This window comes from Schistocerca cancellata, chromosome 5 (assembly GCF_023864275.1).
Source record: "Schistocerca cancellata isolate TAMUIC-IGC-003103 chromosome 5, iqSchCanc2.1, whole genome shotgun sequence".
Taxonomy (NCBI): domain Eukaryota; kingdom Metazoa; phylum Arthropoda; class Insecta; order Orthoptera; family Acrididae; genus Schistocerca; species Schistocerca cancellata.
The window spans coordinates 286,122,798-286,131,463 of record NC_064630.1 but is presented as its reverse complement, the minus strand read 5'-3'; positions in this window follow the sequence as shown (position 1 = coordinate 286,131,463).

Here is an 8,666-nt window from a genome sequence, read left to right as displayed (position 1 = left end):
CCGGCCAGTACTTATTCATTTATACAGCTCGCTGCGCAACATCTGTGAGCAGACAGTAGTTGATTACACGATCGTGTAGAACTATGGCATACACGGCAGTGTGTTCTGGGAAATTTGTGGATGATTCAAATTCTATTCGCACATCTTTAGGTGGAGACTTTATTGTCTCATTCTGTTTATAGCAGTCTATTACCATGATGGGTGAAAGCTCTTTGAACTTAGGTGGACCTAGTAGACACCCCGCTCCCTCTCCTCCAGCAATTTCATAGTAAGAAGGACGAAAACTTGAATACATGTCACACACTACGCTGTATTTTAATTCCATTGCAGATGTAGATTGTCATATGGGTAGAATTCTGAACTGAAGCGGACTTTGGCATTAGTTAACTTGCATTTATCGAACACGGTGGAATCATTTGCTGTATTTCTTCTTGTATCAGTCTGAAAAGCAAGTGTGATGAATCTGGGTGTCTCTAGATGGCTGGAGGTCTTAATAGCTCATGCTTGTCTGCTCGCAGTCGGTAACACTGGGTACTCGAAGATTTCCCATGAACGGAGTGTCAGTGATAGAAATGTACCTGAATTCAGGACTTTTAAAAGCTTCAAACCTCCTCGTCGGATACACTGTTGTGAGGCCTTTTCAATATTCTATTTTTGTTTGTGATCATATTCTCTTCTTGAGCTCCTTGAATGTATGATTTATTGTACATTGCACTCCGCACCAGAATGAGTTCTTGTTTAGCGTTCATAATAACGTGCCTCATATTCTCGAAGCATACCATAAGCATTTTTAAAGGTATGCATGCAGTAAATCGCTTGTAATCTTGAGCTGCTCTATCCTCTGGCTCTGTGGATTCTGACCTGCGACCGTAGCTGCCACGCGGTTCCAGACTGTAGCGCCTAGAACCTCTCGGCCACACCGGCCGGCTCTATCCTCTCGCTCGTCTATGAACCATTCTGCATTTTCTAAACTATGCAAATCTGCTGGTGATGCCAAGACGCATGTTTTAAGGGTCGATGTTATGTCAACACTCAGAGCCATTCATTTCGTAGCGTATCTCTTGGAAGAGGAATGGTAATGCGTTATGTATCAGCTTGGAACCCACTGTACCGCTGCGGTGAATGACTCCTCGAGGTATATGAAACTCTTGCACGAAAGCGTGTGTTCTGGTGCTGTATGACAGTGCGGATTTCATCATTCTTGTTAAACGTGGTTGAAGTGTAAGGTTTATGAGAGACGTGTTCCTGACTTATAATTCTCTCATCAAACTCTACTGCGCTGGTTATATTGAGTGGTGACGCCATTGCGTGGCTTCAAACCAACTGATGTAAGAAACTCGTAGTTCGCAGGTTTTATCACTTTGCTGTTCGGTAGCAAAATGGCGCACTGTGGACTGCGTGCACTTGTTTTATACCGCACGCCCATCCTGTCTTAGGTGTAACCGTACAATATGAAAGGTATGTGGTAGGGTCTGGTCAGGGTAGCTCCAGAATATAGTCGGCAGTTGCCAACCGCAGGGTGGAACATGTACAGTATCTTTGAGTAGGAGGATCTTTGATGGTTAAGAGAGCCAGGCGCATGCAGTAAAAAACCGAGGAGTCGCAGGTAGGTGCCCGGAGAAAGGTATGGTGACAGCTGTAAGGTAGGCCGCGATCGCTGCCCCAGACCAAACCTTACCACGTAAATGAGAGAAGATATAAATGATTTCAAATTGGTTTTGTTAGATAATATTCGGAGTTAGGATTTGTATGTCCAAGGTTTGACACAGTAAGCGTTTGGTAAACTTTTTTGTAAGATTGTTTCGTGCTACAAAAATGTTGAACATTTATGTTTTGTGTATTGTATCCTTTGCTTAAATTGAATATGAAAATGAGTAGTAGAGTAAAGTTACCCACCAATGAAAGAACCAAGTGAACATCAGGGCCAAAAGTTAATTTTCCAGTACCATCTTAATGCCATTGCACAAACGGCATTATTCTCTTAAAATTTATTGCTGAGTCAAATACATGTTGCATTTCTGGCAAAGTGGAGGAGTGCAAGAAACAAATTCACAGACGCAGTCAGATGCAGGTTTGCTGAATAATTAATTTATAACAATCTTATCAATGATACCTTCACTTGACGACATCCGCTGTGGTGACGTTCTTGGATATATTTTCTGTAACTGTGGACTTTGTTTTCGAGCATTCTTTTCAACACCACTGTTTCAGCAGTGCGCTGCATAGGAGGTTGCGTAATTTTGCATTTGCTGCTACACCACTGTTTCAGCTGTGCGCTGCATCGCTGGTTGTGAAATATTGAGCTCGATGCTACGATTGTGAATATTTATTTTTTAGCTCTGCTGCTGATTATACTGACATCATGTGTCTATTATAAATATTTTACCTTTTGTGTACAATACATCGTCTTGTGTGTTACGACCATTTTGAGATTCTGTCCGCCATATTGTCTCCCTCAAGATGTCCAAAACAAATCGACAGTGTGATAAAGTACAATCACGCAGTTCCTCAAAATCGCGAAAGCAACAACAACCGGAAAATGACCTGGTTTTGTCAGCTAACCCTCCTACTCCACAAAGTGATCAAGAATTTGACAACAATGCTGCGGCAAGCAATGACGCCACAGAGCCACAAAGTTCCGCATCGGTTCCTCTTCTGCCTTCAGGTTCTCAGAACGTAGTAAGCCAATTTGAAACAGTTTCCCATGACTTGTTCGTGTTAATTCAACCTTCACAAAGCCAAGTGGTTGATTCCGACAACCAATTTCTCTTGCAGTATTCCTCCACAGACAGAGAAATTGTTTCACCTGAGAATTCTCATACAGTTTTTAGCAACCCTCCCCATAAATATGAGTTGCAACACCCAAATCCCGAGGTGACATCCCCAGCTCTAGCTGAAAATAAATTAGATTGTTTTCTTCGACTACTGAGCTAACGTGACGCAAAGCGTGATGAACAATTTGCGCAATACCGTGCAGAGACTGCTAAGCGTGATGAACAGAACGTAAAACGTGACGAATACCTCACCGGCAGCATTCACAAATTAACCCAAGCTATCGACACATTTAAAGAAATAACTGACAATAAATTACAGGATATCATTCAAACGCATAAGCGCGATGTTACTGCCCTTGGGGACAGAATCAATGCAGCACTTCCTCCTGAGTCTATTGAAAAGTTGCAACAAACTTCCGCTGCACACTCTGAGCACATAAAGGTCTTAGAATCATGTACCGAATCCCTGACATCTGACGTCACTCAACTTAAAACAAAGGTCAGTGAACAGGGTGAGCAATTCCACTCACAATTATAAAACATAACGGAAAGAGTAGGCGCTTTGGAAACTCATGCAGAAAATGAATTGGATCAGACAACCCCAGTTTCCTTTTCAGAGACAACTGAATACCAAGCTCTGGCTAAATTCAAGAGTAAACAAATTACAATTAATGAACAACAAAAACGAGAACTCAACTCAATTCATAGTAAACATTCCGATATTCAGCAACAACTACAGGACGACAGTGTGACTCGTAATTTTGTCCCAAAACAGCAGGAAAATCCGTTTGCATACCAGCAACAACAGCCCCCATTCTTAACTTCACAGGCTCCATTTGCACGAGATTACCCTGTACAAAATAGTACCTTCCCAGGCAATTTTCCTTTGCCCCATGATGCTCGTTCTTTTCCACGCCAAGACTTCCTGTCAATCAAGAAATTTAAGACGTTCCGGAATAGCTCGAATGATTTACATCCTCTTGATTGGATTCAGCAATTTACATTCGCTTTTCCTCCAAATTGGCCAGTGGCACATCAATTAGAACTTGTCTGTAGTTTCTTGGAGGGCGAACCTGCAACGCGAATCAGATACATTGTTCGTCTTTCCAGTAATTCCAACAACTATTTCTTGAATCTTACTTGAATCCCACTGCACAGCGTGCTGTGAAAGATCAGTTGCTAAATATGCTACCCTTGTATAATTCACAATTTGACACTTTGACACAATACTTTGACCACATCATTCAGCAGAATCAACATTGAACTGAACCTTACAGCCCAACCGGTCTCATTCAGCTTTGTATTTCAAAATTACCTAGATCAATGAGAGTTCCGTTGCTGACAGGAAATTGAACAGAAAACATGAACACTTTTCGCGATGTTTTAGAGCTTCTTGAACTGGATGAAACACAAAATCCACGATCTAGTCAACACTCTTTCCCGCAATCACAAAAGAATAGAGACAACCGTTACCGAAATAACGGCAGGCAGTTTCCGAATAATAGACCTCAATATGGAAATGCAGAATGCTTTCTTCCACAACCACAGTATCTGCAGGATTTTGTGAATGCCTACCCATCCAGGAATCAAAATTATCATCCCCTTCCATCAATGTCGTTCCGCAATGGTCAATATGGCAATACCCCACAAGATAATCGGCGGTATAGTAACAACCAGAGAAACTGGGAGAATCAGCGGAATAATTCCAACACTTCTTTTGTACAAAGAAACCAAATGTGGTACCAGAACCGCCATCACCGATACGGAACCAATGATTACTACCAACGACGACAAACCTATGATCGCCCACCCACTCATCACTGCAGTCAACAGAATTTTCCAAATCGTAATGATAATTATCCAAGTCAGAACCAGAGACAAACCAATGACAGCCAACAGAATTACGGCAATGACAGATGATTACCATTTCATCAACCTGATTCCCGGTTCCACCTCAGACATGATTTCAATAATCCATCACGTAGAACAGTACAGTTAGTAGAAGTTCATCCACCAAATCCACGAAACAGTGGAGATCATCAGCGTCAAACAGAACACCAACAATAGCAATTAACTACTCTGCCTACCGCGCGCTCGATGCAGCGCGAGCGGTGCCATGATTCTTCTGAAAATTTTACATCACACGTTATCCGTTGTGACGATATACTAGAGGACCTTCTGCTCCAAAAAAACGAACTACAACCAACTGTTCATCATCCCCTCATTAATATTTCGATAGGCACACACAAATTCTCTGCAGTCCTTGATTCTGGTTCTCCCATTTCTGGTATTAGTGAAGCCGCTTTCCAAAAATGCGGCACTGTTTCTACCATTCCAACACTTCCGGTTTCTCATACTAAGAAAGTCAGTGATGCTGTTCCTGGCAAAAGTATAAATATTAAAATGCAATGTTATCTCCAGTTTCAAGTCAATAAACATTTTTATATGCTACATTCTTAATAGTTCCGCTTCTCACTACAGACGTTATTTTGGTATCGATTTTTTTAACAAATGTAAAACAATTTTAGATTTTGAATGTCATTGGATTCGTCTCTGTGACGATGGAGTTTGTTTCTTTTTTGGACTTTCACAAACATCTGTCGCAAGCAGAACTGAATTTCATTCAGTCTCCCGTCGGACGTAACACTGACGTCATTTTTTGTTTCTTCCCCAAACATTGACAATGACGACACGACACCAGACATTGGTCACATTATTCAAGATAAAATCAAGGTAGTTGATTCAGCTTCAGTTCAAGAAAACGAAGATTTACATGCCATTTTAACTAAGTTTTCCCATGTTTATGACACGGCTCCAGGCACAATTAAAGATTTTTTTTATATGAATTTCAAGTAAAACTCCATACCCTTTTTTGCTGATCCACCTTATACGTTACCGCTAGTTCACCGTGACAAATTCAGACAGAAAATCCAATCTATGGTAGCTCACAATATTATTGAAACTGCTACCAGTCCATACAATTCCCCTATACATGTTGTGCCTAAGCGGGATGATTCAATTCGTCTTGTTTTGGATTCAAGACAGATCAATACGATCATCATACCAGAGACGGATAGGCCACTAACTTTGGATGAAATCTTACAAGAGTTTCACGGCGTATCTATTTTTTCCTCCTTAGATCTTCGGTCCAGTTTTTACCAAATAGAATTACACACCAACCGCCGCAAATACACAGCTTTTCCTGTTTTAGTCAGTTCTACCAATTTTGCAGAATCCTCTTTGGGTTAACAATCTCATCTGCAGCCTATATCCGTGGACTAAATACTGTGTTGCCACCTCATTTGAAAGAAAGGATTACCACTTACGTGGACGATATTCTCATTGCTGTTTCTTCCTGGCGACAGCATAATGAAATATTGTCTCAACTTCTTCACTCGTTCTCTAGCTTCGGTGTTACAGTAAATTTAGAAAAATCTCATTTTGGACAAGCCCAAATAAAACTTTTAGGCCATCTTATTTCATCATCCGGAATTCAACCGGACCCTGTTAAGCTACAAGCAATCCATGACATCCAAGTTCCTCGCACTAAAAAACATCTTCGCAGTTTTTCTTGGAATGATAAACTTTTTCCGCAGGTTTATCACCAGCAAAGCTTGAGATACGCCAACTTCATGCAAATTAACAGGAAAAAGTTCTCTCTGTATTTGGGATAATACTGCTCAAAAGGAATTTGAGACACTAAAACAGTCTCTTATAGATGCACCCCCGTTATCTCACCCCAATCTTACTACTGATTTTTGTATTTCAACAGATTCCTCAAACACAGCTCTTGGAGTTCATCTCTTTCAAGAGCTCATTGAAGTTGAAACTAAGGTACAAAAAAACATCGCATTTGCTAGTCGAGTGTTATCTTCTTCAGAAAGAAATTATTCCATCACTGAATTACAAGCTCTGGCTGTTGTATGGGCATTTTCCCAATTTAGACATTTTCGTTTTGGTAGACACACCACAGTATACACATATCATAAAGTACTAGAATTTTTTATGTCAGCTAAACTATCTCATGGTCTGAAACTTCCTGGTGGATTAAAACTGTGTGCCCGACCGAGACTCGAACTCGGGACCTTTGCCTTTCGCGGGCAAGTGCTCTACCATCTGAGCTACCGAAGCACGACTCACGCCCGGTACTCACAGCTTTACTTCTGCCAGTATCTCGTCTCCTACCTTCCAAACTTTACACAAGCTCTCCTGCGAAACCTTGCAGAACTAGCACTCCTGAAAGAAAGGATATTGCGGAGACATGGCTTAGCCACAGCCTGGGGGATGTTTCCAGAATGAGATTTTCACTCTGCAGCCGAGTGTGCGCTGATATGAAACTTCCTGGCAGATTAAAACTGTGTGCCCGACCGAGACTCGAACTCGGGACCTTTGCCTTTCGAGGGCAAGTGCTCTACCATCTGAGCTACCGAAGTTTCATATCAGCGCACCCTCCGCTGCAGAGTGAAAATCTCATTCTGGTATCTCATGGTCGTTTGGCGAGATGGGCTCTCTTGTTACAAGAATTCTCTTTTTCCATTTTGTATGTACCAGGACCTCAAAATGACGTTTCTGACACTTTGTCACGTACTTTAGATACCGACAATACTGATCCAACCTACGTCTTTTGCCATAACAACTTCAGTTTGCTATATATGCGCCAGGTCGCATTTGAAATTTTGTTTCAGATGCCCTGCAATACATTGCTTCAGAACAGGATAAGGATACTATCTGGAAAGATGTGAAACAACAATAGCGCGATGTTAATAACACCACTCTGCGACAGTTTTACCTAATACATAACAATATTCTTATCCGCCGTATCAAGCCTGATACGACAATTTGGCTGGTTTGTATTCCAGAAGACCTAATTAACAAACTCATTTGGTATGTTCACCTTAGCTACGTGCATTATGGACCGCGCAAATGTTTTCAGTTGCTCTAACAAACATCTTACTTTTTCAACATGGAATAACGTATTTGCCAAGTCCTCTCTGGATGCAGACTTTGTCAAAAAGCAAAACTATCCACTGTATCCTTTGCTGCTCAATCATTCCCCATCATCCCGTTAGGTCTTCGTCAGCTGGCGGCTGCTGATTTATTTGGCCCAATTCCCACTACAAAGAGAGGTCACGCCTATGTTTTTGTCTGTGTGGAATTAACTTCAAAATTCGTCACTTTCACTCCATTACGTCGAGCTGTGGCCTCCACTGTTTCATGTGCTTTTACTAAACATTTTCTGAAAGAAGTGGGCCATGTAGCATCAGTAATCTCCGACAATGGGCCTAATTCCATTCTCGCACTTGGCGACGTACTCTTCAGAATCACAAAAAAATGGCTCTGAGCACTGTGGGACGAAACTTCTGAGGTCACCAGTCCCCTAGAACTTAGAACTACTTAAACCTAACTAACCTAAGGACGTCACACACATCCATGCCCGAGGCAGGATTCGAACCTGCGACAGTAGCGGTCGTGCGGTTCCAGACTGTAGCGCCTAGAACCGCTTGGCCACCTTGGCCGGCCAGAATCACAAAATTATCTCCATTTATATCTCCAGATACCATGCTTCGGCGAATCCCTCAGAAGGCTAATGAAGGAATTGGTGAAACTATTTAAGATCATTTGTCATGCAAAAAACAATGAATGGAACAAATACCTTCACATGTTTCATAATGTAATAAATTCATTACCAAATACTTCCATACAGCTGTCTCCACATCCTGTGTTAAAGCATCAACACCCGCTTGACAAGATTAAAGAAATCATACGTTTCCCGAAGTCTTGCTGCCTACGGCATCATGAGATTATTCAAATTGCATTACACAATATTAAGCGAGCTGCTGAGCAACGGCTGCCCTAAATGAAATCACCAAAGAAGAATATTTCTTTTCAAGT